Raw genomic sequence first — 24520 nt, 5'->3', positions numbered from 1 at the left:
AGGGCACTAAAAAAAAAAGCAAACAACATATCTAATGGGGACCAGGAGTTTAAAACCACCCACACAGAAGGACAGTGTCCCCAAAAGGGACTTGGCATTGCTCTTATGTGTTGCTGCTTTTCTTGTTGTTAGAGTTGTTTGTTTCAGTTTCAGTTTTGTTTTGTTTTATTTTTGAGGACTTGACATTTCCCTTCCCCTGGGGCCTCAAATGCAGACACAGCACTGACCAGCTCTTGACATCTCTTTGAGGCCCTGTAATCCCTACAGCTTCCTGGTAAGATTTTCTCTCCTGACAGTTCCTGGCTACTGCATTTCACAAGGGCATTTTAAGTGACAAGAGAGCTAACAAACTACTGCTTAAATGTGTTAACTTTTAGGAGCACTCTCCTAGAGACTAAGAAAAAGAAGGCGCTGGGACTATTAAACTTGCTAAAGATTTTCATGGGTGCTCCAGAGATTTCTGAAATGATCACCATTGAAGACATATTGCATGCAATGTTCCCACCGTTGAGGATCTCATGAAATGGCCATTCCAAATGGTAATGACTCTAGGAAGCAAGTCCTATCGTTGCTAGATGAAAACCCATTAAGACTTCAGATGCTGGGCATCTGGGTGGTTCAGTGGGTTATACCTCTGCCTTTGGCTCAGGTCATGATCTCAGGGACCTGGGATCAAGCCCCTCAGCAGGGAGCCTGCTTCTCCCTCTCTTTCTGTCTGCTTCTCTACCTACTTGTGATCTCTTTCTCTGTCAAATAAATAAATAAAATCTTTAAGAAAAAAAAAAAAAGACTTCATTTGCTTCAAAGTAATTACCTGGACCTCTCTTCACTTATCACAGTTAATGGTTCTTATCAATGTCCCAGTCAGAGTGATTTTTTCATAAGAAATAAAAACATCAAGAAAGGGGAACTTGAACTCATGACCAATAAGCATGGGTCTGTTGCTTTACTCCTGTTGCAATGCCATCCATTCTCTTGTTCTCATTTCTTTCTTAGTTCTAGAGATTTCCTTCTAATCTATTGGACCCTCAAATCCCATGTCCTATCGAATAAGCAATTGCCCATTCTCTTCTGAGTCTTTCCAGTCAACATCTAACCCTAACTTCGTTTCTCCCACTCAGTGGGCCCTGCCCTTACCCATAGAATCATGACTGGTTGGGTGTTTGATCAATCCTCAAAGCTTTACTCAAATCCTCAATACTTTGACCATCGCCACATTTGGTATCCGTGTGGCCGGACATCTGTCCACTTCATTAAACATACATTCTGATTACCTACAGAAAATCCTGGCTACCACCACCAATTTTGAATACACTTTCTAGTCTCTCTATATTTTGCAGATTTTGTCAGCTTGCTGAAGGGAGGGTGGTACCACTGTGCCCTATTCAAAGTCCTCTTCCATGTGTCCTCAGTGTGCCTTCCTTCTTCCTCATACCTCCGCCCCAGCCGTCCTCTGTTCAAACTCACCATTTATTCCGAATACCCGGAGTTTCCCTGCCCCTTGCTGGAGAAGACACTACCATAAGCTTGTCTGGGCGGTCAAGCACCAAAAGTGTGCAAGGACCTCATGAGACCAGGGACCTCGACCTCAGTCGTGGGCTGAACTGGAGAATAAGGATATCCCACAATTGCCATTTCAGCTGATCTAAGTGTATGTCAGTCAGTTACTAATATAAAACATAGCTGTTTCCCAAGAAACAAATTGTGTTTTAGGGCTACTTAATCTTCAGAGTCCGCTTAATTGGCTTTTTAAAACTCAGGTTTTTAGTTGGAACTGAACAAAAGCTATTTTGAAGATCAGACAACATTAAACCCATATATTATGATTTCACTGCAAGTTGGCTTCACAACCCGCACACTGGAAAATAAGCATCACTACAGCCAAATTGAAATGCCATAGAGTCATCAGAGAGCTTGACCAACTCCCCCCATCCCTGGCCTCCCGGAAAAGGTGTTTATTTAAACAAGCCAGGGAACCTAGTTCACTAGGGTGACATTTGATCAGCAACAACACAGATAAAGTGAAAAATGAAAAAATGGTAGCCGTGGTAATGACTCACGAGAGAATAATGAGGAAATATCCACTGCTTAAATATCCCTGTGTGTCAGGGGGAAAAGGGGTAAGGGGCTCAGAACCTTTTGTGATGTAAGTTCCAGCTGGTGAGAGGGCCTGGTGGTCTTGAGTCTCTGCTGAACATGGATTTGTAGTCTGGTGCTTTCAGTTAATCAACTTGTTACTTTACTATAGTGACTTATAAAAAGTAGGGAGCTCTTAAAATACAGCAAACATAGCAATGAGCATGATTCTGTTCCCTTTCCCACTACACCTGACTGTTCAGTCAAATTGTCAGGGTTGTCACCGTTCTCTTAAAGCTCCCCAGATGATTCTAGTGTGCAGCCAAGAGTTGAAAGCTGCAGCTGCAGGTGTGGTGGCATTTAGATTTTGAGGCTAGACAAGGAAATCTGGTTCCATTTCAGGATGGTGGAGTAAGGAGCCTACTGAGTCCTACAGATTCTTCTCTTCCCATGAACCAGAAATCGGGATAGATCCTGAAATGTGGCTCATAGAGCTGGCTGATGCAAGGACAGAAAATCCAATCTAAAATGCACACAGAAGGCTATCGTCAGAAAGGTGCGAGGGGCACCAAGTCTGCTCCATCCCCAAAGGTGGCAGGCACCAGAAGCAGAAGGGTTTCAAGGACAATCAACATGTAGGCCCTTGGGCCATTGCTGCAGGAGGGGCCAATGATTCATCCTTCACTGGTGCCCTTCTGTCTGCTCTTGACCTGAATAGCAGTGACAGAATAGAGTCATGGCCAGGGAGCCCAAATTAGGTGGGTATGGCCATGTGTCTTGAGGCTGTCCATTGCCAGGGGAATGGGGTAGATCTGAACACCCCAGAGAAATCTCACTCAGTGGCTTCCCTGAGAGGCATCCAATTCAGACCAGCAATGTCCCCAAGCAAATGATGTCCGCTGGCAGGGAATATAGACTGATGGAGAGTCTCAGCCCATCTAGAAGATCCCAGGGTCAGGATCACCACACACTGGAAGAAGACCCAACAGTGCAAAAGACAACTGAACAAAATAGCCAATTAACACCCAAGCAAGATAAAGCACACAGCAAGGAGAAGAGGAATTAAGAATAAGCCAGACAAAGACAACTCCCTTATGATTTCACATAGACAGGTACCATATGACTTCACTTACATGTGACATCTCAAAAACACAATAAACGAACAAACAAACTAAAACAGGGACAGACTCATAAATATAGGGAAATAACTGATGATTGCCAGAGGGGAGGGGAGGAGGAAGGAGGGGAGAGATGGGCAAAATGGGGAAAGGGGATGCAGAGATACAAACTTCCGGTTATAAAATGAGTAAGGTATAGAAATGAATAGTACAGTGAAGTGAATATAGTCAATAGGACATAGTGGCTTACGCTTATTGTGGTGAGTACTGTGTCTGTCCGGAATGGTCAGATCACTGTGTCGTGTATCTGAAATTTATATGTAAACTAGGCTTCAGTTAGAAAAATAAGCATAAGTAAATTTCTCCGCTGTGTGAGGATACAGCAGTCACAAACAAACCAACTAGTGGTCATAGAGATTAAAGATTTTATCCTTAAAGTAACCCGAATAAGCAGATGAAGCTTTTTTTTTTTTTTTTTCTGAAGTGTAATTTTATTGTAATGAAGACTAACTTGTGTCTTATAACCTAGGGACTCATGATTGCTCATAAGTTGAGTAATTCACTTTTCTAGAAAGTACATAGTATCCAAGCAGGTCGTTACAGAGAGTATTTTGAAGGATGAAATGTTTTCTGTAACCCTTTTAAAAAGACTCGGTCCATTTTGGAAAATTAATGACGAATGATAAATACAATCGAAAGAAAGAAAAGTAAGTTTTTTCTCCCATATATCTAAGAGATCTTCGCTGGTTTTTGTATTTTAAGTGCCCCGAATGAAATGGGCCTCATTTTCAAAGGCAGTTAAGTACCAACATGTACAAAAACTTGTTTCCTTTGATGTAGCACCAACTAAAATAAGGATAAATATGTCATTGAAGATAATAGTGTGTTTCTTCTCTACCTCCCCAACTCCTTTAGGCCATAGTAGGTATGTATGTGTCCTCCCAACCCCATGAAGGAACCTAAAATAAGGATTTTAAAATGGCTGGTCAGATTACACACACTGCCAGGACTTCTCCCCTTAAGAGAGGATGTCAGTGAATGCTCCCCGGTATCACCTTCGATCAGAAATAAAGAACTCTGCCTTCAGCAAACTCACTTTCCTGGTCCTTTTTACCTCTCATAGAAAGCTTTTTTGTTGCTACACCTGTTTATTAATTATGACTGCTGTATTTATCAAGGAAATTTCCCACCAGGTATGCCGGATCTATTTCTATCTCCTAATGACAAAGCATGTGTGTTTTATGTAGTGTCACCAGTTTTTCTTCTTGTTAAAAAAGAAAGAAAGAAAGAAAGAAAGAAAGAAAGAAAGAAAGAAAGAAAGAAAGAAAGACTTGTTACCCTTCAAGGCATAATGATCAAAAAGAACTATCAAGTAAATCCTAAAGCACACACTTCTTTTTTTTTAAATAATTTTTTATTTTTTATAAACATATATTTTTATCCCCAGGGGTACAGGTCTGTGAATCACCAGGTTTACACACTTCACAGCACTCACCAAAGCACATACCCTCCCCAATGTCCATAATCACACCCCCTTCTCCCAAACCCCCTCCCTCCAGCAACCCTCAGTTTGTTTTGTGAGATTAAGAGTCACTTATGGTTTGTCTCCCTCCCAATACCATCTTGTTTCATTGATTCTTCTCCTACCCACTTAAGCCCCCATGTTGCATCACCACTTCCTCATATCAGGGAGATCATATGATAGTTGTCTTTCTCTGCTTGACTTATTTCGCTAAGCATGATACACTCTAGTTCTATCCATGTTGTCGCAAATGGCAAGATTTCATTTCTTTTGATGGCTGCATAGTATTCCATTGTGTATATATAGCACATCTTCTTGATCCATTCATCTGTTGATGGACATCTAGGTTCTTTCCATAGTTTGGCTATTGTGGACATTGCTGCTATAAACATTTGGGTGCATGTGCCCCTTCGGATCACTACGTTTGTATCTTTAGGGTAAATACCCAATAGTGCAATTTCTGGGTCATAGGGCAGTTCTATTTTCAACATTTTGAGGAACCTCCATGCTGCTTTCCAGAGTGGCTGCACCAGCTTGCATTCCCACCAATAGTGTAGGAGGGTTCCCCTTTCTCCGCATCCTCGCCAGCATCTGTCATTTCCTGACTTGTTTATTTTAGCCATTCTAACTGGTGTGAGGTGATATCTCATTGTGGTTTTGATTTGTATTTCCCTGATGCCGAGTGATATGGAGCACTTTTTCATGTGTCTGTTGGCCGTCTGGATGTCTTCTTTGCAGAAATGTCTGTTCATGTCCTCTGCCCATTTCTTGATTGGATTATTTGTTCTTTGGGTGTTGAGTTTGCTAAGTTCTTTATAGATTCTGGACACTAGTCCTTTATCTGATATGTCGTTTGCAAATATCTTCTCCCATTCTGTCAGTTGTCTTTTGGTTTTGTTAACTGTTTCCTTTGCTGTAAAGCACACACTTCTTAACCCCTGAACCTTTCCTAACCTCTGAAAATGTTAAGATGGCAATTACATTTTCCATTAAAGAATGTCCATTCAACTTTGGGGCTAATTCAAGAGCTTGTATCATCATGTCAATTTCTAACATCAGTTATATCCCTCAGAAGAAAACAAGTCCCACCAAAGTAACATTTTCCTAAATGTTACTTGATACATTTTTATAGCAACTTGAAGATCCGAGTAAACTGAAAGTATGTTTAGCAACAAAATAAATGTAACTTAGCCAGCCACCTGATAGGTTTCTTAGTTTAAAGGCAGCCATGAATTCTCCTCCTGCCTGGAATATGAAAATCCAGTTATTTTTATCTGGAATTTTAGAGGTACAGCCTCTCACAAAACCATGCCCCATGTGCCAGAAATGTCTTTTTTGGCATCTGGCTGCACAAAAGCCTCTGATGAGATATTGTCTTCAAATTAGTGTCATTTTTCCCCCTCTACTTTTCCAGAAAAATATGAAACCAATTGCTTTTCCCTCCTGAAGAGAAGTCAGATTAATACCCCTTGCTCTTTTAATTTTGCCTTAGCTGGATAAAACACACTAGGCAGCTTCTAAAGACAAATCTCAGCATGAGACTCATCTGGCATTATTAAGTATCCAAAATAAAACTCATAGAAAGGAAACTACTATGAGTCTCAAGGAATTCACACGCGGTGGAGCCTTAGAACAAGGAACTTCTGAAAGAAAGGAGGAAGCGAATCTGCTCTTCTCGGTTCTTTAGAAGCATCGGCCACCACGGAGCCACCGAAGCTTGGGGTCCATTTCTGCAACCTTTGTCTGCAGGAAGGCACGCACGCAGGTCCAGATCTTGTTGGTTTCCGATCTGGAGATGGTTTCCAGCACCCCCTTCCCCCGGTAATAGTCCAGGACGCGTTTGGTTTGGTCTTTGTAAGCCTTCAGCCTCTTGGTGAGTGTCTTGGGTGTGTCAACCTCACGCTGAACCAGGGGCTCGTCAGTCAGATCATCCACGCTGACCAGTTGGGGCGGGTGAAATTCGAGGTTGTAGACGCGCCCACTGCTCGGATGGATCCAGCAAGCCGAGAGGCGTCGCCTGATGACCTCGACCGGCACGTCCATGTTTATCGCCAGGTGTATGTGATAAACCCTGGGGGAACCCGCACAGCAGTCAGCTCCCCCCGGGGGGAGCTTTTCAACTCCTGAAGGGTCAGCCAGGTCATAATGTCCTCCGGGATGAGCCTCCCCTGGTCCGTGAAGATCTTGGCCAGCACGCCAAACTCTGTGTCCCTCAGCTGGTTGTCCCCGAGCAGGTCCTCGCTGGAGAACTTCTGCAGCGGGAAGTGTTTGACAATACGCGACGCCAGGGTGCGCTTGTCGGAGCCCGGGGCGCCCATGAGCACCGCACGTAGGAGCCGTCCCCGCGCCCCCATGGCTGCTGGGCTCGGCTGGGGTCTGCGGACTGTTGGGCCTCCGGGTCCCTGCGGCGTGTGCGGCCGGGACCCCGCCTCCCCAGCCCCTCCCACCTCGCTGCGAGCAGGTGCAAGCAGGTGTCGGATTGTGACTTGCAAGACGGAGCAGCCACCTCCTCGCAGCTCGCAGTGGGAAAGATGGTAAGCAGCAGGGCAACCCAGACACCGGAGCTGTCGATTCAGAGTTCCACCCTTCACACGCAGAAAATGGGGAGCATGGAGAGAGACGGGGTCTAGAGAAACAATTCAAGAGCACAGGGGCGTTTCTTTCACCAGCTGAAGGAATGATGGGAGTCACAGGCGTAGACAGTCCAGGACATCGAGAAGCAAGCCCTGGCCGAGGTGTGAGTAAGCAGGACTCTCGCACTCCAAGCGGGGAGGGGTGTCCTCACCATCACAGCTGGTTTGGAAGGGCAGCCCTGGCGGTGGCTTTGGAGGTTTTATAAAATTACTTGTCAGTATCTTCCTTAAGACAAACTCTCCAAGTAAAACAAGAAGGCACACACAGGATGTTCAATTCGGCTATATTGCAACAGTGCAAAATTGCTCATTACCTAAGTGCTCACTAATGAGAGAAGAAAGAAATGAACCTTAGCCCGACCGGCCCTTCATAGCAGCTACAAAGACAGATCTTGTGTGCTAACATGAAAGTAAATGCAGAGTTGCAGCATGGTATCATGTGCATTCGGTTGATGCTAAGGTATGTTACAATTTATATAAATATATCTGTGGCGTGAACTGGAAGCCAGGTTGCAAGCAGCAGAAAGACAGTTTGATTTCTGCATTTAACAGATGGCTCCGTCTGCGTCAATGAAGTGAGAAGGTGCTGGGATTAGGCTACTTCAGCAGACCAGCAGACAGGTGAGAGAGGACCATTTTTACTCTTCTTGCCTCGACAGGAGTGAGAGTGAGCACCTTTTCATTTGACTGTGGGCCATTTCTACTTTATTTCTGTGTAGGATTTTTTTTTTTAAGATTGGATTTATTTATTTGAGAGAGCAAGTTTGTGTGTGTGTGAGAGAGCGTGAGTAGTGGGGAAGGGCAGAAGGAGAAAGAGAAGCAGACTCCCCACTGAGCAGGGATTTGCTCCCCCCCCCCCCATTGGCCAATGCAGGGCTCGATCCCAGGACCCTGAGATCATGACCTGAGCAGAAGGCAGACGCTCAACGGACTGAACCACCCAGTCACCCTCCATGTAGAATTTTTAAACTGATAATTATCTGCTGATCACTTCCTTGGAAGGATGCTTTAGGTTTCATTTATTACACAAGCCGTGGGACAGATCTGTCCTCAGCTTGGTCTTGGGTGGTCCAGTTGGCTCAGTACAGTGTGGGACCCTGGACTGTAGGGAGCATTAGCTCAAGAGAGAGTGCTGACCCACTACCCCAGCATCTACTTCATTTCTCAAGAAGATCCACAGAAATGAGGTGATGGGCTGTTCCCCTCCGATAAGCAAGAGGGAAAGATTTAGGGGCATAGAAACCCAATTTCTGTATTTGTGTTTTGTGGGAACTGATAGAACTGCCGTTCTAAACGCTAAGACTTTTTTTTTTTTTTAATTGTTTCTGTTACTTTGGGTCTTTAAGTCAGTCATATAATCTCCTACTGTTACCATATTCAAAAAAGTTACATTGAATATATAAGAAGATTCAAAAGGTGTACAGATATTTAATAGAAATTTGGCCCATATCCTCCAGCAAAGGAAAAGAGAAATGATGTTGTAATTGCTTTGCGTGATAAAGCAGCATACTCTTACTGTCTTTTAATTATATACACAAAAAGTGATCCCACCGAGGTCTTTCTATCTTCCCGGATAGATTTAGACTTGGAGTATATTCAACCGTTAATTGAGGCACCTAATTTGGTACCCGGATGCGATCCCAGAATATCCCAGAGAGTAGCTTCGGAGAGAAGGTGGCGTTTTGCTCAGCTGCAGGTGTGAGTGGGCGAGGATGTGTTTCCCAGCAGCTCAGAAGAGGCACAGAGGATGCTGGGCTGCAGGTAGACGTCGGGTTCCTACTAAAGCACAGGGTCATTTCTGGTTCCCAAGACCACCTCGGTCCCTCCTCTTTTCCCAGGCTGATGGCACTTAAAGCCACTTGGGACACACTGGTTGTACAACTTCACAGCATCTGTTTAGGAGACTTTCTGACCAAATACATAAAGCCCAATAGCCTAGGCCCATCACGGAATCCATTTGGCCGCATTTAGCAGACAATGTCTTGTACCCGCTGAGTGTGATTGTGGACAGTTACTGAGACTTCCTGGATGTTTTCCGTGGCCACAGGTGCCAAATGGTGTGGCCTTGAATGGGAAAACAGCTGGGGCTCCTCCCACAAGGCTTCTTTTTGCAGTGCTAGTCCTGTTGGGGGACAAATCTCCAAGTTAATTGGTTGCCCCCTTTCTGGAGAGAGTTAGCATGTCAGGGCATCCGAGGAGACCACAAGGAAGGTAAGAGGCTTGATAATCCTTCACTCATCGATTCAGCAGACTTTCATGCGGGTTTATCTCTAGGACTGGTTGTTCAAAGCACAGGGGGTGTAGCCCATGTGAAAGAATGAAGCCTGAGCGTCTGTCCCCATGACTCTGACCTTCTAGTAGGTATCATGGGCTAGTGTTTCCTACTGGGGAGTGTGACGTGGTTTTAGGTCTCCACGAAAGAACATTCTCCTCCCCACCTCTGGGTCTGACAACTGTGTTTTACTTCGTTTTTTTAAAAAAACTATTTTATTATGAAAACGTCAAAGACACAGAAAATTAGATTGATGTTAGAATTAGAATCAGAATGATTGATGCTTTCCCAACACTATCCTATCTTATTTCTTCCTGGAGTATTTTCCAATCTTGTCCTATCCTCCCCGCCCTGGGATATTTTAAATAACAGCGGTTTCCATTTTAATGGTGGATGTGTGTGTTTTAATATGTATAAGGAAAAATATAACTAGCACTCAGACCCAATATCTGGTAGTGTTCTTGCTTGAGTTGGAGCCTCATATTGTGGGTTGAGTTTGCTTTAAAAAACAGTGGAAACTGGTACACAGATACGGCAAAGTCCAACAAGGGTACATAAGTGACGGGAAGTTTTGAACTATTGGCAGAGGCAACAAGAAATGAAGAGGGGGTAGCAGATGTTCCCCTCATCTTCCCTCCATCAGTGAGGTTACGATGGTCAGAGAGATTCCTTCTATGGAAAACCTTTAGCGCCATGCCTGTCGCTTAGTAAACACCTCAAGAAGAGAAGCTAGTATTGTTTTAGGAAGGCATCTTTGATTCCAGAAACCGATGCTAGCTAGTATTTATTAAACACTTACTGTGTACAGATACTGTTTTTAAAGATTAAAATATCTCACTTCCTCTTCATAGCCCCACTAGGAGTAGATGACAGGATCCCCAGTTTGGGGATTAAAAAATCGTCTTGGAGAAATTAAGTAACTCAAGGTTACAGAGCTCTTCAGTGGCTGGACTGGGGCTTGAACTGAAAGCCTGCGTTCCTCCAAAAGCCAGGTTTAGTTTTCTGCCCGGCTCCCAAGACTACCAGAAGGCAGCTAGGGAAAGACCTAGCTGGGATTCCCAGCATCAACCTGACTCTTCCATTTGCTAGCATGGTGACCTTGAACATCTCACTGCACTTTTTCTGAGCCTCTGTGACTTATGCATCAAACGGGGACAGCAGTGCTAATGACCCAATTTGCAAGCACAGGATGAAATAATGGGTTACGGAAATCTGACGCTGGAGGCACTAAGTCTGTGTGCTATATTCACACACCACGGACAGGGCATATGCGATTTCAAGCAATCCCCTTCCCTCTTTGGGTCTTGGTGTCCTCAGCTGTCAAGATCATGGGGTTGACCCCAAGAGCCCCACTAGGGAGAACGTTCCAGAATTGGATTCCGATTGGGCCAGGGTAAATAGTCCTGACTCTGAAGTTAATGAAAAGAACCAGATCAGCTTCCATCCAGTGTGCTCTTGGTTGGTAATTGTAATTATCATAGTCTGCAGTCCTTAGAAAGCCGAACCTGACAATAGCAGGTTGCTGCGCAACCTTGCTCTGAAGCAAGAGAAAAAGAATGAGACAGAGAAGGAGGAAGGGCACCTGAGCAGGCACAGCTGGGCTGTTTGCCACGAAGTACCCACCGACGACTTTATTTCATAGCACCACCTCTGAAAAGCGGCATCTCTGGACAGTCTGGAGTAAAAAAAAAAAAGAGAGTGAATTTATCTACCCGTCTCCATCTCCCATGGTGCAATATTTAGACCATGGGGTGTCATATTAATTCCTCTGCAATTAGGGATCGTGCGGTTCTGGGCTCTGAAGCAAGGTCCCCTACTGTCCCACATCTTGGGGTTCCCAGGGAAGCCAAGGTGGGAGATGAGAGGCATGTGCATGGGTGTGAGGCTGGGCTCGGGGAGGGGGTACCTGGGAGAAGTTACAGGTGCTGGTGGCTAGGGTGGCCGTGGGAATGAGAGACAGGTGAGGCTGAGGGTCGGAAGCAGTCTTGCTGTGCCATCCCGTAGCTCGGCCCGACCAGCTGCCAAACTGAACCGGAGGGGGGCGGACTTGTAAAACAAGGACAGCAATGAAAGAGGAAATAATCCATAAAAACACCTGAAAAAGGAACTCAGTTTTTTTATCCTGAAAAGGAGGATAATAGTAGTATGAACCCATAAGTAATTAAGAAGTTAGAGGCATTCAAGGAGTTAAGATCTGTAAAGCATTTAAAACATAGGTGCTTACAGAAGCTGCGATGTAGACATTTGATTAAAAGAATGGAACACCAGCCACGTGAGCTTAGGTGATTTCTGCAACCTCACGTGTTAATTTTACCTCGAAGCTTTCCAGCTATGACGGAAAAATAAAACATCTGATTGAAATGAGCCTGCTAATCCTGAAGGAGAGCCAAGAATTTATGTGGCATAAAAACCTACAGGGAATCCATCCCAAGGGACATTAAAAAGCAAAATAAAGAAGGAGCACCTGGCCTGGCTGGCTCGGGAGGTGGGGCGTCCAACTCTCCATTTCACCTCAGGTCATGGTCTCAGGGTCATGAGATCGAGCCCCGCACCTGGCTGGTTGCTTGAGTCTGCTTGAGATTCTCCCTCTCCCTCTGCCCCTCCCCCAGCTTGCACCGAATAAATAGATAAATAAACAAATAAATCTTCTAAAAAGAAAAGCAGAATACATAATATGTTCAGAATGTTTAAGTGAAATATACAGAAGAGTGTGCTCAATTCTCTTTGGCTGGTGCTTTTACCAGACGGATTCAGCTGAGCTCTGAAAGTGAGGATAAAGAGATTGGAACTGGAGGCCTTCTGTTGGGTCATCCTGAATCAGTGACTCTCCAGCGGAGGCAGCTTTGCCCGCCCCCGTCCCAGGGGACGTTGGGCAATGTCTGGTGACATTTTCAGTTGTCAGAACTTTGGGCCAGGGTGGGTCTGGCGCGTGGCATCCTGTGGCTGGAGACCAGGGATGCTATGAATAGTGCAGGGGACATACCTATGACGTGTCGTTTATCTGAAATTTACATTTAACGGAGACCTTTGTATCCTGATTTGCTAACTCTAGCCACCCTAGCGGCTTAAATATTTCTGCAGTGCACAGGACATTCCTCCACGGGGAAGGATTATCAGCCCCCAAGTCTAAACGGTACTCAAGTTGCAAAACCCCACCCTCAATGAAGTACAGATGTTTACATGCTTTCCGAGGGGAAGGGGGACCCAGTCTGGACATTAAGGTATCTTTTCCTCAGTCAGACTTCTGCTTCAGATGAGTTAGCTGACAATTAGTTTCAGGCCAGAATCTCTGACCATGTCCAAAGGACACGCTCTGCAAGTTCAGCCAATGACAGGAGAGGCTGTTACTAACCGTGAAAGGGGAAACTAACAGACACACGGGAAACTCAGCAGCCGGCTGCCCTCCTCACCTAACTTGCTTGTTTAAGGTGCAAGGTGCACTCTACCCGGGGCAGGCTCACCTGAGGTTAGGACATCTTCATCCACATCCATCCTTTGGGGCCTTTTTTGAGCCATTTCTTAGCTGTGATGGGTGGCGACTGCCTCCCCAGCTCCCTTCCACGGTGACAAGAACTGAAGGCAGACCCATTCTTGGCCTGGCATCACGTACTAGCTGATGTTCTCACCAGTGACCCCGACTTACCCAGAAAGGATTCCCTTACACGTACTGTCCTCTGAAAGGGCGGGGGATTGGATCATCCTTTGAAAGCTTGCCATCCCAAAAGAGCTGAAAAAGTAAGCTGCTTTTTTTTTTTTTTTTGGCCACATTAGGGTTAGTTTTGGCTTTCTGAAAAACGGAGTTCCGTGGCTTGCTTCCTTTTTCATCTGCAGGGGGAAACGAGGGACCCCTGTGTTTTCATCATGTATTGTGAGCCCCAAAGGCGCAGGTGACCCCTTGTTGGTTTCCATCTGAATTGCAGAGTTCTTGATGCATGGAGTCCTTTTTTTTTTTTTTCTTAAAGATTTTATTTATTTATTTGACAGAGAGAGAGATCACAAATAGGCAGAGAGACAGACAGAGAGAGAGATGAGGAGAAGCAGGCTCCCTGCTGAGCAGAGAGCCCAATGCGGGACTCGATCCCAGGCCCCTGGGATCATGACCTGAGCCAAAGGCAGAGGCTTAACCCACTGAGCCACCCAGGCGCCCCAGTCCTTTTTTTAAAAAAAAATAAACTCTTCTGGGATGCCTGGGTGGCACAGTTGGTTAAGCATCTGCCTTTGGCTCAGGTCATGATTTCAGGGTCCTGGGATCAAGCCCCCATGTCTGCTCCTTGCTCAGCGGGGAGCCTGCTACTCCCTCTCCCCCTCTGCTTGCTCATGCTTTCTCTCTCTCAAATGAATAAATCCTTAAAACAAACAAACAAACTTTTCTACTGGAATAATGTCACAAGTACAGAAAAGTTGCACTGACAGGACCAAGAGTTTTCATACGTCCCCATCATCTGGTTCCCCCTCTAGTTAATATCTTACAGGACAACCAAGGTGTATCTTTCCCAGCTGAGAAACTAACGTACCTCCATCGCTATTGACTCAACTCCAGACTAAATTTGGATTTCACCCCATTTTGTATCAATGTCCTCTCTCTGTTCCACACTCCAGTCTACATGACTGTGTTGCCTCTAGTGGCCACGTCTCCCTCATGTCCTCTGGTCTGTGACAACCTCTCACTCCTTCCTTCTTTGCTTATTTCTTTCCCCATTCTGTCAAGACTCTGGAAGTGGGTCACGAAGTCCCACCCTTGGGACGGATGGGGTTTAGCGCCACCTCCTGGAGGGGTGGCCAGTGTCTACTTACTTGGAATTTTTCTGTAAGAAAGATACCCCATGCAGCCATTATAATGAAAAGTTTAAATAAATACATCTGCCAAGCTCCCACATTAAACAAATGTTAACCTTTTCCCAAAGATGTATCAACTCTTTATTTTTATTTATTTTAAAGACCTATTTATTAGAGAGAGAGAGAGAGGGAGAGTGCAAGCAGGGGGAGGGACAGAGGGAGAGAGAGAAGCAGACTTCCGGCTGAACATGGAGCCCAACACGGGGCTGGATCTCATGATCCTGAGGTCACGACCTGAGCCCAAACCCAGAATCAGACGCTCAGCCTAGTGAGCCACCCAGGTGTTCCAACTCTTTGTTTTAAATAAACTTGGACACATCGTGACAGAAATGGTTGAGGTATCCCTCCTATTTCTCCATTATCCCATTGTCCTTTCTCCTTCCCTTCAGAGCAGCTAGCTATCTCCATATTGTCTCTGTAAGAGGACGTCCAGTATTTCTGTTGCATTATGCAACTTGTTTTCTTCATGCAATTTTATGCTACTGTTCAGGTTGAAGAATGTATATGGGACGGCATCATAATCTTCCCGGTAAATGGCCCCCAAATCCCTTTACGAATTGGGTTCTTTGTAGAAAGTTTTCCTGTCAGCTATTTAATTTATTTATTTAAGTGTTTTGTTTTGTTGAGAGGGAGGTGGTGGGGAGGGGCAGAGGGACAGGGGAGAGAAAGAATCTGAAGCAGGCTCTACACCCAGCGCAGAACCCCCCGTCTGGCTTGATCTCACCACCCTGAGATCAGGACCTGAGTTGAAAATAAGAGTCGGATGCTTAGGTGGCTGAACCGCGCACACGCCCTGTTTCCTACAGGCTATTAATCATACCTTTGGTTTGTGAATTGGTGAGACACACAGGACACCTCCTGGACTTTGTTCTTAGAAGCAGGACTGGGGAAGGTTCTAGAAAGAGAAGAGGGAAAAGAGGAACTGGTTATCTTTTTTGCTGCTTCCTATGTTCTCTAAATACTGGCTGCCTCTTCCACTCTTATTTCTGCCCTGGCTACTCACCTCCCCTGGTGTACGTGTGCCCTTAGAGCAAGTCCCTTATAATCAGTGAGGCATGACAGGAGGCCACCATGTCAGCCCTCCAGAGGCAATGCAAGGCACCATCAGAAATGAAGAGAACAAGGTTTCAGTGCCTGAGCCCCAAACCTGGACATCTTAAAACTCAGACTCAGTGTGTGTCAAGCCAGTCATGGTCTTCCCCTGTAAGCTCCTCTTGCATCAATATTGCCAACTTTAACATCTCTCTGGTCACCACAGCTTCCTGGGAGCTGTTCTTGACTCCTGTCTTTCTCTCTCTCACTAAATCCTGCCACTAAATCAAATGCTATTATTCCTTAAAAAAAAAAAAAAAAAAAAAAAGATTTTATTTAAGAGGGAGAGAGAGCATGTGTGCATGAGCAGGGGGGAGGGGCAGAGGGAGAGGGAGAAGCAGAGACTCCCCGCTGAGCAGGGAGCCTGATGTGGAACTCCATCCCAGGATTGGGATGGATGACCTGAGGCGAAGGCAGACGCTTCCCTGACTGACCCCAGGTGCCTCTCAAAGTGCTACTATTCCCAATTGCAAAATACCTTTGTCCTTCCATTTCTGTCCAGCCCTAGACTGTCACTCTCATCACTTGTATGATCTCACCCCCAGTTACTATGGCCCACACCCAGCTGTACTCCCTATCTCCAGCCTTACCCCACCACTCCGTCTTGTAGCCTCCAGGCTGGAGAAATCAGACTCTCTTAGTTCCCCAGGGAAACTTTCCCCACTGGACCTCAGGACATATCCAATCTTCTGATACAGTTTGCAAAGCCTGCAAAATCTCCCTTTCGCTTATTGTCTCTAGCCCCCCTTCCCATCCTCTTTGCCCCAGACGTCGTCTGCCAATATGACCAGCTTTGTCTTCTTTGCGAAAAATGTGGTGTTTCCCTCCCATCTGGGGCGTTCTCACTCACCCTTCTCTCTGCTTGGAAATCTGCCGCCGTGCAACGTCTGTCGGCTTTCATTCTGAAGCCCAAATAGGCCTTTCCTGCTGGAAGCACTCTGACCAAGTCTCTCTCCTGACCAAAGCCTCCTGGGAGCCCTCTTGTTGACTAGGCTCTGACCTTGAGCCCTTCCTTGGCCTACCGAGGTGCGATTTTAGCAAGAATTTTGCTCAGTCTGTTTAGTGAGCCCTCCCCTACCTGGGTATCTGATCACCCTCCTCATCCCCCACCCTGGACACCTAACTCCCTGGCCTGCCTCCAGCAAAATTCCTGTTTGGCCACTGCAGCAAGAATCTGCAACCCTTGATGTCTCCTCTTTGTGATTTTTTTATCCACTGACCCCCTGGTTCTTCTTACTGGCTCTCGATCCGCAGTTATCACTGCTGTATTTGGAATCGAGCTCAGTCCATCTTGAAATCTCTTTCTCCAGTCATTACTGAGTAATGTCTGCCTTGACCACCTTGACCTAGGGTCCAGCTTGGTTTCTCTTTAACAATGTCCCAACCACCCCCCACTCCAGACCAGATCACTTCGGTTCCCCCATCGGGATTATCGTGCTTTCCTATAACTCTTTCTATAACTCTGTTGTTTTCTTACTGAATTTCACGTGTCCTGAGGGAAGGATGAGGTCTTGGTTCCCAGCACCTCCTGAAGCTTGGCACGTGTAGGACGCTGTCAGTATTTGTGACATCATGGAATGAATTCTCCGGGTTGCTCACTCAGAAGGTGGCGTGGTAGGCTGGCACCATGGGTGCGATGAATCTGTCTATACTTTCAGACTGTTGAGCGACGCTCAGTCCAAAGCCCATTCTGGGTCTGGTCTTCCCTTGAGCTGAAGCCCTGAGCTGATTTTCCCCAGCGAGGCCTCCCTGGAGAAAACTGGCCCCTGCCTCATTCATTCGCGTACTCAGGCTGGTTCTCTTCCTCCACAAGTGCCTGAAATTCACAATTGCACCTTCTGTCCACCCATCCACCTGATCCACCTGTCTTTCTCCCCACTTTCTGGCTAGCACGAAAAGTAGACAAGACCTCACTTAATGAAATGTGGGACTTGGACACAGAAAGGGAATTGCTAAGTTGTTCGTTAAACGTAACCATTACTCGTCCTGGGTCTGTCTCTCCTTATTCATTTCACTGATGCGTGGAAGTAATCGACTGGTTTTGCTACCTTTGGCATACTAGTAGAGACTCTCGGATACATCTTGGGTTTGAATGGGGCGGGCATTCTGAATCTGGAAATGAGAGGTGGCTGATAATTTTTGAACCAAAATATCTTGATTTTTTTTTTATGATTTTATTTATTTGACAGAGGGAGAGAGATCACAAGTAAGCAGAGAGGCAGGCAGAGAGAGGAGGGGAAGCAGGCTCCCCGCTGAGCAGAGAGCCCAACTCGGGGCTCAGTCCCAGGACCCTGGGATCATGACCTGAGCCGAAGGCAGAGGCTTAACCCAGGTGCCCCCAAATAGCTTGATTTTTAATGCATTTCGGTGACGTTTGGAAAGTGGGTAGAGGCAAACAAAAAAGTGATTATGGCACAGTTACTTAAAAAAAAAAAAAAAAAAAAAGATTTGGGGCGCCTGGGTGGCTCAGTGGGTTAAAGCCTCTGCCTTCATCTCCGGTCATGATCCCAGGATTCTGGGATCGAGCCCCACATCAGGCTCTCTGCTCAGCAGGGAGCCTGCCTCCCCTCTCTCTTTCTGCCTGTCTCTCTGCCTACTTGTGATCTCTGTCTGTCAAATAAATAAAATCTTTAAAAAAAAAAGATTTTATCTATTTATTTGACAGAGTGAGCATGAGCAGGGCAAGGGGGAGAGGGAGGGAGAAGCAGACTCCCCACTGAACAGGGAGCCCAATGTGGGGCTCAATCCCAGGGCTCAATCCCTGAGCCGAAGGCAGATGCTTAACCTACTGAGCCATCCAGGTGCCCCCAAATGAACTTTTTTTTTGCCCCCAAATTAACTTTTGTTAAATAGATTAGAAGCAGAAGAGTGTCACCAGTATTGATACTGAGAGACCAGAGACCTGTCAAGCCCTTCTCAGACCACCAGAACTGCAATCCAGAGAGAGGAAGGTCTCATCTAAAACCCCTCTCTAATTAGTGAATCTCTGTCATTGTTTTAAAGGTTTATAAAAAAGAGGATTCCATAACCTCTCTGGCAAAAACCTTCTAGCTATTAGGAATGCTGACTCTGGGAAACTTGAGTCTATTGATTTTTTTTTTTAACTTAAATTTTTCAAGCTGCAGGTAAAATGCAATTCCTTTCATCTTTTTGCTGTAGAAGGAAACCAGAGGCTTACCAGAGGTTAAATTGTCCATAATCATTCCTCGTAAGTAAGTGGTAGGCTTGAGATCTGGACCCCGGCCTGTCCGATGCTAAACCGCCTTCTCTTTTGTTCTTTGACCCATGAGCCTGCCTTGCCTAGTCAGGGGGATTGTTCAGCCGACGAGATAATTCAGTCCCTTAGCAAGTTCAGGTTAGAGGTCGTGCCCACCATTGGCCACAAACCCGTGTGTATGTCTCTAGCTCTGTGTCCTGGGCCCCATGTCAGCCGTTGTCACCAAGACAGGCTGCCTTGGGAACCACTGGCCAATGGAGGCAAGACTGAGGTGGGTCAGGGTGCAGCATGGTGCTAGAGGAAGACAAAAAGCTCCTGGGCTGTGTGTGTGCCAGGCTTTGAGCGTAGGTTTCCACCTTGCGTCAGCCCAGAACATTCTGACACTGGAAAAGCAATAAACGCGGATCCGAGCTTACGACTAGTAACCCCATCTCAGACCCCTTGTCTGTACTGTGAGGGTCATAACCCCTGTACAAAGGACCCAGGCCACATTACATGCCAAGGATTGAAACCAATCATCGTATACCATGAGTTCTCGATAAAGCTTCCATGCAAATAATATACTTAAGTTGTTACTGTTACCTATGTTATTGCTGTGCTTATAACTTGAAAACAAAGTGTTGAAACAGAGCCACAGCCGATTAAGTCTTGACAAGGCCCTGGGTATCGTGGTGCCTGACTGGCCAGTGACTCAAAATCAGTAGGAGAAGTTGGTGGCTCCAGCAGCTGTGTGTCCTGGGGCCAGGGTCAGGGGGCGGGGGGTGCAGGGTGGTTAGTCGGTAAGGTGCCTGCCTTTGGCTCAGGTCATGATCCTGGAGTCCCAGGATCGGGGCCCCAGGTTGGGGTTCTCTGCTCAGCGGGGAACCCTCTTCCCCTTCTCCTCCTTCCCCTGCTTCTTCTCTCTTTTTCTCACTCACTCTCTCTCTCAAATGAATAGATAAAATCCTTAAAGAGAAAAATTAAAACTCACACATCTACATGGGTGCCAAAACACCCCGCCATCTTGTACATTCAATTCAGCTACATCTTCTGTCTGAGAAAATGTTCACCTTTACTCATTAAATATTGCATTTAACTTTTGTCCCCAAAGTCTTGCTTTCCAGGCCTGTTGATACCGGGTGGCTCTTGGGTTTCTCTTTTTTCATTACAGCTCATTGATTTATTCACATCCAGAGATTGTGTTAGCCTATATGTACTTTTCAGATTTTTTAACTTGCTTCTTACTTTTTCTCTCTTCATTTGTAGCATTTTATTCATTTCATATCTATGTGACCTTTTCTCTAATGCTGCATTAACATTTCCTACCTACAGCTCATCTGTTTGGTTGTTTTATGTGTGTGTGTATATATATATATATTTCTTAAACTTAAAAACCTTTACATAAATGCTCAAACTGCACAAGAAAGTATCCTTACTGTAAACACAGAGAAGCGTGTGCAATTCTTATGAGCACTTGTCCATATTTATTAGCTTCGAAGTACTGAGCACCTGTTTTAAAGTTCTAATGGTAGAAACTCAAGGTTTTATTTTAAAATCTGCAACCAAGGGCACTGGGGGTGCTCAGTCAGTCAAGCGTCCGATTCTTGGATGCGGCTCCAATCATGTCCTGAGGGTTGTGAGATTGAGCCCCTCATCGGGCTCCACGCTCAGCACGGAGTCTCCTTGTGGTTCTCTTGCCCTCTGCCCCTCCCCTGATGCTCTCACTCCCATGTGCATACTTGCTCTCAAATAAATAAACAAATCTTTAAAAATGTATATATACATACACACACACACACAAAAATTCCGCCACCAGCAAAGCTGAGAAATGCATAACATCATGACGATATGTCCCCTGACGTTGTTGGCAGTTTGTTAATTCACAGATACGTATGTGATCACTGGGTCCTTGTCCATTCATTAACTGGTGGGGTCCCGGGAAGAACGCCCTTCAGATGAGTCAGCAGGAAGCATGTCTGCTTTCCCTCCTGTTGTGTGAACCCACGGGTAGAGCCCATGGGTAGAGCCGAAGGGCTTCATGTTCCTCCTTAGACACCTACATACCCATATGAACCTGATGTTCACCTTGATCAGATTTTATCTCTACACAAGGGAGGGGAGAGAGACTGTGTCCCAGGAGTAGACTAGTGTGCCCATGCCACCCCCCGCAACCCCGCCGGCCACCTTGCCGAAACTATACTTGCATATAAGCACACTCGCTTGAGCTGGCTCAGATAGAAAATACCCCCGGGGAGTCTGTGAAGAAGAATGGCGTGTTTCAGGTCTTCCTCACCGTTGATGCTGATGCTGGTGGACAGCAGGGGATGTCGCCATCGTCGCTGTCTTGTCATCCTCTGAGTGCAAACCCCGTCCTTTCCGATGCCATTGTGACCTGGCAGAGGGACTCACGCAGCTATAAGGAAGTTATTGAGAGGTCGAGGATTTAATGGGACCTGGTAACAGGACCTTCTGGGTACCTTGCTAAAGCCTCCATGCTAGTTCCGTATTTGGCCGAGGGCCAGCTGCCCACGTGGAAGGTTCTCTGGGGCTACCTGGTGAGTCAGTAGGTGAATCCCACCCCTGGAGGCCAGTAAACATTCTGCCTCTTGAGGCTTCCTCCAGCTGCAGGGTAGCAGGAAGTAGCCCCATTAATGCAGGTGCCTCCGAGGTGTCGAGCAGGGGAGAAATGCAAACTACCAGGAAGTCCTAGGGTTCTCAAGAAGTTCAGAACCCTGGGTGAACCAATGTCGAATTTGCAGGAAATCTTGTGTTGGAGATTGAGGTGAAGGCGTCTGATTTCTGAAGTCTGACTATGACTCAGCAAACCACCACCACAAGGCCCCAGATCATCAGAGGAACGCACGCCTCTCTCTCTGAGTCAAGGCGATGGGTGGGAACACTTGCTCTGTGCACATCTCTCTGGGGGAGCAGAGCGGCAGAAAAGGAACCGGGATTATGTCAGGACCTGGACCAGGGACGGGGGAGGCTTTTTTGTCTCTGCCCCTAGGAAATGGCTGCAGGGACAATGACCTTTTTGCACCAGATACTGGAACAATTATTAGCATCAAGCTAGGAAATAACTTTATTTTAAAAAAGCCAAAGACTGTTTATTCTGTCCCTGGACAAATGGAGGTATTCTTTTTCTCGTGTGCTGTGATCCACGGCAGGCAAGGGAAGAGTGTTGGGTTCCTAAAGTTTCTCTAAGTTCCAGCTGGAGTTCTCCACTTCTGTATGCACAGGACGGAGAAGGCAATAGCAGGTCACACGGGGACTAAAAGTTTCAAGGTCGCAGTTCTCAAACTACCGACTTGAGCGCAGATCTCTGTTTCTTGGACTAAGCTGTTTTGTCTTGAGCCATTTTTAAAATTGCAATTTTAACTCTACCTCTAGAGAGCATTTTCTGTATTCCTTCCCATCTACTTAATATCCTTGACTCGGATCTTAATAGGTTTTTGGAAATGGACCAGTTTGCCCCAAAACGCAGTCCTCAGAATCAGTCTTGGAAATCACCACTCTTCTCTCAGCAGACGGTGTTTGCTGCGTAGTGGACTACCTGAAACCTTGTGGGTTCAGACAGGAGCAATTTCTGTAGCTGACAATTTGGGGGCTGAGCTTTTCTGGGCAGTTCTGGTCTTGGCTGGGCTCAGACACGAGTTGGCTAGGTTGGCTGAGAGCTGTGGGGTGGTCTCAACTTGTTCAGCTCGTTCTGCTTCATATAACCTCCTCACCCTTCCTGGGGGGCTTACCCAGGCTTTTCCACATAGTTGTCCGCATAAGCTTCTGAGAGAGAGCGAGCAGAAGTGTTCAAGGCCTACCTTGGAACTGGCATGGCATCATTTCCATCACATTCCATTTGCCAAGGCAAGACCCAAGGTCATCCCTGATTCAAGGTTTAGCCTCTATCTTGATGGGAAGGGTGGAAAGGACTACGTTGCTGAAGGCAACAGATGCAGGAAGAAGAGTGGGAGCCATTTTTTTGCAATCTGTGATGCCCACCAAAAAAGGGAGAGTGTATCCAAATAATTTGATTGCAGGGGAATTTTTCCATGGAAGAGAAGTGGGCTGACAAAAAACTATACAGATCTGTACCTTATTTGAAGTGGTTGTGAGCAGTCATTCTTGCTGATACTGACGCCATGAAAACAGAGAACATGGGGCAAATTCTCAGCGAGCTGTAGTCGGGCGTCCTAGATGTTATAAACCCAATAAATGTGAGGCCCTTTCCCTTCACGCTACAATCATTTCTGTTTTGCAAATGTTTGTGTGGATGCTTGTTGCAGGCTGAGGTTTGTGGGAGGTCGACTTGGAGACAGAATGTCGGGAAAAAGGTCTGTGTCGAGGCGCACACCTGGGACCAACACCTGCCGTGGAGGGAGGGTCGAGTAGAGAGCAGCGGAAGGGACCTGCAGGCCCACGGCCTCAGACAAGCTGTGGAGAGCTCTCTCCTGTCAGGAGCCTGTCCGAGGGCTGTCCCAGATTGGGCCAGTAGGTTTGGGCCCTTCGTAACCACTCATCTGTGGGAGTCTTTGGGGAAGGACATGACCTTGGGCACAGATGAGACAATCCCCGATGGTGCCAACACGTGAAGGCTGTCTGCTGATTACAGTTCTGGGGCTGAAGGTCCTTCCTTCTGGATTCAACAGAATGTTCATGGAATCACAGGGAGATTCTAGCTAACGACCTATAGCCAGTCTAGTCTGCAGGAGAAGCTGCATGGACACATAATGCGAGATATTTATTGACTGTTGTTCTCCTCAGAAGCTTGCAGATAACTAACTTCGTGATGAGTTTCTGACTCAAAGGACTGCTACCTTCCTTTTGCTGCTGGAGCTGAGCTGGAAGTGGTGGGCTCACTGAGGAACTCACTTAGCCATCCGTGCAAGTCTGCTTCATGCATATTTTATGCCTCCTCCTCCTCCCCTTCCTCCTCCTCTTCCTCCCAAAGGAGCCCTGATTCCTGCCACCCTAGCTTTTAGCCAGCAATTCCTGGCATGGCAGATGGGGATGTGGACTTTTCTCACTCTTCTGTCTGATCACAAGGTATCCTCAGTGCTAGCAGGGAGTGCATTTGGACTAAGGGGAGGGTCAGAGCTCAGCACTCCAACCCAACTCTAAGGTAGTCATAGATATAAAAAAATCTGACTTTACCAAGTAGATCTACTGCAACAAATTGTGTTGCCATCCTAGTTTTCTTTGCTTGGTGAAGGAATGAAGTTAGCTTCACTGGTGGATTTAGAATAGGATTTCATTTCCAAAAATCTGATTTACATACAGCTATCATCTGCTGCATTTATAGCAGATTAGGAAAGCCCTCCTTGGATTTTCCATCTCAACATGGAATTGCCCTTTTAAAGGCCTTAAGTGGTCTTTGCAAGAGTTCAGCCAGCCCAAGAGGAGGCAGTATTGCCTAGTGGTGAAGAGCCCAGGTTCCAGAGTCAGACTGTTCTGACTCTGGGGTTTCTAGGTTTGTGTTCTTAGAGAACTCATTGTCTCAAAGCCTCAGCTTTCTCATCTGTACAATGGAGATTACAATAGCTGCTTCTTCCAGACACTATTTATAAGGAAGATTTGGTGAGGTGATGCCCATGAAGAGCCTGGGATAGGCCCTAGCATCAATAGTGTGAGCTTCTCTTCTTTCGGATCATGGTGATGGTGGTGATGATGATGATGATCATGATGACGGTGATGATGATAATGGTAGTGGTGATGATAGTGGTGATGGAGATGATGATGATGGTGATGATGGTGATGATGTGATGATGATATTGTTGATGG

At 46.2% G+C, this 24520-nt stretch overlaps 2 long non-coding RNA genes and 1 pseudogene across 5 annotated transcripts in view; 1 reads left to right on the top strand and 2 right to left on the bottom strand.

The window, feature by feature from the left end:
• The window catches only part of LOC309861809, a 62006-nt gene that overhangs the window by 1127 nt on the left and 36359 nt on the right, over nt 1-24520 (top strand). The window lies entirely within an intron of this gene.
• LOC309860802 (GTP:AMP phosphotransferase AK3, mitochondrial pseudogene) lies at nt 6349-7070 on the bottom strand (annotated as a pseudogene). The gene has a single exon. The product of its transcript is annotated as a GTP:AMP phosphotransferase AK3, mitochondrial pseudogene (transcript).
• Nucleotides 8777-17090, bottom strand: LOC309861806. Of its 3 annotated transcripts, none has more exons than XR_014310208.1 (5): nt 17027-17090; nt 15278-15352; nt 11528-11647; nt 11204-11296; nt 8777-9471 (listed from the first exon to the last, which is right to left on the bottom strand). It is a non-coding gene; the product is annotated as an uncharacterized lncRNA (long non-coding RNA). The 3 variants fall into 3 exon arrangements; XR_014310209.1 differs by adding an exon at nt 16400-16567 and having other exon boundaries at nt 8777-11296; nt 17027-17089; XR_014310207.1 differs by having other exon boundaries at nt 8777-11296.

The sequence above is a fragment of the Mustela nivalis genome (assembly GCF_964662115.1).
Source record: "Mustela nivalis genome assembly, chromosome: 3".
In the NCBI taxonomy this organism is placed as follows: Eukaryota; Metazoa; Chordata; class Mammalia; order Carnivora; family Mustelidae; genus Mustela; species Mustela nivalis.
Note: the sequence above shows the minus strand (reverse complement) of the source record. Positions and strands in the feature narration are given on the sequence as shown.